Below are 4545 nucleotides of genomic sequence, written 5' to 3' on the forward strand. Positions count from 1 at the left end.
GAATGGGGGCTGGAGGGGACGAAAAAACCCTAGGACTTGATTTATTAGAAATATTAATTGATCTTTACCACACTGAAATGAAGGCATAAAGTCAGTCTGTGCTGTCATGAAATTCAAAGGAGATTCGGAAGTGTGACGGTTATTTATTGCTCCAGGAGGGCAGATCCCAAACGTGACTTTTAAAAGACCAGGGCCGGCCCTGTGTGGGCCCTGGCCCGACACAAGGCTGCTCTGGGGGTGTGCCACGGGCAGGGGCAGCTGGCCAGCCAGATTTGCAGTGATTCGGGTTTGCCTGTTCCTGCAAGGGGTCTGCGGTCCGGGGGTGTGCCGTCCGGGGGTGTGCCATCCGGAGCACCCGCTGTGGAGCTGGCCTACACCTTGTAGTTGAGCTCGGCTTTCATCCTGGTGTACATCTCATAGATGACGTCGATGGTGGCCGTGTAATTGACCAGGAAGAGGCGGACCTTCTCCAGGCATTCCTCCTCTGTCACATTCTGGCCCTTGGAGAGCGCTTTGAGGAAGTCGGATTTATAGGGGGCCACATACAGCGCTGCCTGGAAGATCTTCTGCACAATCCAGCCGTAGTACTTCTTGAGGGCCATCTCATAGGCCTTGGTGGCGTTGACGAGGATGAGGTTGGGGTGGTTCTCATCCCGCTCGCCGTGGCAGATGCTCTGGAGGAAGACCTGGATGAAGCGCAGGCCTCTCTTCAGCCACATCAGTGCCAGCGTGGCCCCCACTTTGGGCCACTTGGCCCCGTACATCTCCTTCTCCACCTCCAGGATGTTCTGCAGGGTCCGGAACTTGGTCGGGTTGGTATCATAGACAGCTTTGATTTTAGTGATGTTGCCACTTATGTCCGCCTTGATGGGAGTAAACACCGGGGAGCTGAAGCAATCGAAGAAGGGCAGCAGGTGGGACATCGCCTCCAGGAAGGGCCCCGTCTCGATCTGCTTGTCTGCAGGCAGGGGCCTCAGCAGGTGCTCCGCCAGCAGCGCCATTTTGGGGTCGAGGCCCGCGGTGATGCCCCAGCCGGCGCCGCGGGTGTCCACGCCGCGCCCCCCCGGCCCGTCGCCGTCCTACTTTGGGTATTTTTCATCCTTTGTGGGGAGTAATTCCTCTTTCCTACGCATCTTTGAATTCAGATTTCCTCTACTCTTATTTATCTATCAATCCATTCCTTTTTGTCTTTTATCTTTCAGGAATTTCTGAAATATATGAACCAAAGATCATGTATTTTCTTATTTGCTATTGCTATTTCTATTTATCCTTTTAAATTTCTTTTTTTGTAATATAACTTTGTAAAGAAGGAATATATAGATGTCTAATCTGAAATCATTTCATCTTTATTATTTCTTTTGGAATTAAAATATGCATCAAAAAGACTTACATTTGGAAAGAGAAGTGGGGGAAAATCATGAACTTTCTGGTTTTCTGGATGCAATCTCAAAAATGACAGAATGATCTCTGTTTGTTTCCAAGGCAAACCATTCAATATCACAGTAATCCAACTCTATGCTCCAACTAGTAACGCTGAAGAAGCTGAAGTAGAATGGTTCTATGAAGACCTAAAGACCTTTTAGAACTAACACCCCAAAAAAGAAGTCCTTTTCATTATAGGGGACTGAAATGCCAAGTAGAAAGTCAAGAAACACCTGGAGTCACAGGCAAATTTGGCCTTGGAATACAGAATGAAGCAGGGCAAAGGTAAATAGAGTTTTGCCAAGAGAACGCACTGGTCATAGCAAACACCCTCTTCCAGCAACACAAGAGAAGACTCTACACATGGACATCACCAGATGATCAACACCGAAATCAGACTGATTATATGCTTTGCAGCCAAAGACGGAAAAGCTCTATATAGTCAACAAACCAGACCAGGAGCTAACTGTGGCTCAGATCATGAACTCCTTATTGCAAAATTCAGACTTAAATTGAAGAAAGTAGGGAAAACTGCTAGACCATTCATATATGACCTAAATCAAATCCCTGATGATTATACAGTAGAAGTGAGAAATAGATTTAAGGGACTAGATCTGATAGAGCGCTTGATGAACTATGGACAGAGGTTCGTAACATTGTACAGGGGACAGGGATCAAGACCATCCCATGGAAAAGAAATACAAAAAAGCAAAATGGCTGTCTGGTGAGCCATTATAAATAGCTGTGAAAAGAAGAGAAGCAAAAAGCAAAGGAGAAAAGGAAAGATATAAGTATGTGAATGCAGAGTTCCAAAGAATAGCAAGAAGAGATAAGAAAGCCTTCCTCAGAGATCAATGCAAAGAAATAGAGGCAAACAACAGAATGGGAAAAACTCGTGATCTCTTCAAGAAAATTAGAGATACCAAGGGAACATTTCATGCAAAGACAGGCTCGATAAAGGACAGAAATGGTATGGACCTAATAGAAGCAGAAGATATTAAGAAGAGGTGGCAAGAATGCACAGAAGAACTGTACAAAAAAGATCTTCATGACCCAGATAATCACAATGGTATGATCACTCACCTAGAGCCAGACATCCTGGAATGTGAAGTCAAGTGGACCTTAGAGAGCATCACTAAAAACAAAGCTAGTGGAGGTGATAGCATTCCAGTTGAGCTATTTCAAATCCTGCAAGATGATGTTGTGAAAGTGCTACACTCAACATGCCAGCGAATTTAGACAACTCAACAGTGGCCACAGGACTGGAAATGTTCAGTTTTCATTCCAATCCAAAAGAAAGGAAACGCCAAAGAATGCTCAAACTACCACACAATTGCCCTCCTCTCACACGCTAGTAAAGTAATGCTGAAAATGCTCCGAGCCAGGCTTCAGCAGTACGTGAACTGTGAACTTCCAGATGTTCAAGTTGGTTTTAGAAAAGGCAGAGGAACCAGAGATCAAATTGCCAACATCCTCTGGATCGTGGAAAAAGCAAAAGAGTTCCAGAAAACCATCTATTTCTGCTTTCTTGACCATGCCAAAGCCTTTGACTGTATGGACCACAATAAACTGTGGAAAATTCTGAAAGAGATGAGAATACCAAATCACCTGACCTGCCTCTTGAGAAACCTATATGCAGGTCCATATGCAGTTAGAACTGGACATGGAACAACATACTGGTTTCAAATAGGAAAAGGAGTATGTCAAGGCTGTATATTGTCACCCTGCTTATTTAACTTCTATGCACAGTATATATCATGAAAAATTCTCTGCTTATTCTCAGAATCATCTTATTATAGAAATGCAATCAACACGGATTGCCCAGACCAGCATTTCATAGTGTACCTCCTCCCTTATAAAAATCTGTGGAAAAAAATATTCAGTGGTTAATGCATTTAAGAAACTTTGCATAATACTCACCTCCATATTAAAGATTTATACAATAATAGACATATCAAAGGAATGGGAAATCTTGAAATGAGGAAATCTAACTTTATAAAGAAATACACATGATAGTTTAACAGACCATGGACCCTAGAGCTAAACTTCACAGGGGAAGCCCAGCTTTGCTTCTCAGTGGTTTTGTGACCTTCAGATGGTTTCTTAACCTCTCAACATCCGTTTCCTTAAATTTTGTAATAATACCTACTTGTAATACTATTCTTGTGAGAATTTAAGTGACTTGTTATATATGGAAACAGAATTTATATACAACATATTATAAACATTACAGAACACTTCAATTATCATTTCTCAGATTTAACTGATCTTGTGTGTGTACATGTGTGTGTTTACCTGTTAATGGCCTGTAGAACATGGTCTTGTAAAGAGAAAATCACACCCACAGAAGCCTAATCTCATTTACAGGGTTCACAAGAAGTAGTGGGCTACTACTAACAGCTGGGGCTCTAGCTAAGATTTTTCTTCATCCCTATGCAGTTTTGGTGTACTCTGGCATTCTAATTTTCAGCCAGCTGTCTTCTAGACTAAAGCACCTTTCTGCATGCATTTCTCCATCACCCGTAGGCAGCCAATTGATCTATGTATACTTCTTCTTCCTTTAAATTTCAAAACCCCAACATTTTTGAGATTAATAGGCAATATCTTGAAGTTTCAGAAAGAGTTCAAAAATCTTTCCTGAAATTATTGTCATAAATTGATAATATTGTTCAGTAATGGAGAAAAAAAAATAATTGTACATAAACGTTGCAAAATTTTCTAGTTTTTATATTATAAATATATTTGGAGGAAAAAGAAATCTAAGTTTCCACTTTGAATAAATTAGGAAAAGAAGGGCCAATGAAATAATGATTTAGTATAAAATTGTTTCCTCAAAATACAGTTGCTTTCTTTTCTTTTTGATTTTCTAACTGTTTCCCCAGTATACCTGAGACCCAGGCTTCAGATAAAGCTGCAGCTTTGAATGAAAACAAAGAGAGTTGTTGCCCTGGCAACGGGAACCACATAAAGTCCCTATACATCACTTCCATCTCTAACAATTCCCTACTAATTCTGTAAGGTTTGAACCTAGATAGCATGGAGAATGGAGTTCTGACCCTGGGTTCTTTCAATAAGGAAATTCATTGAAATTCTCCTCAGAGTTAGGCTGTTTCATGTGGAAAC

The 4545-nt window shown here is 41.7% G+C and overlaps 1 pseudogene; it reads right to left on the reverse strand.

Moving 5' to 3' along the window:
* Positions 1 to 371: 371 nt before the first annotated feature.
* LOC138084740 (glycolipid transfer protein pseudogene) lies at positions 372 to 1001 on the reverse strand (annotated as a pseudogene).
* Positions 1002 to 4545: the final 3544 nt, after the last annotated feature.

This window comes from Capricornis sumatraensis, chromosome 8, assembly GCF_032405125.1.
Source record: "Capricornis sumatraensis isolate serow.1 chromosome 8, serow.2, whole genome shotgun sequence".
NCBI lineage: Eukaryota > Metazoa > Chordata > Mammalia > Artiodactyla > Bovidae > Capricornis > Capricornis sumatraensis.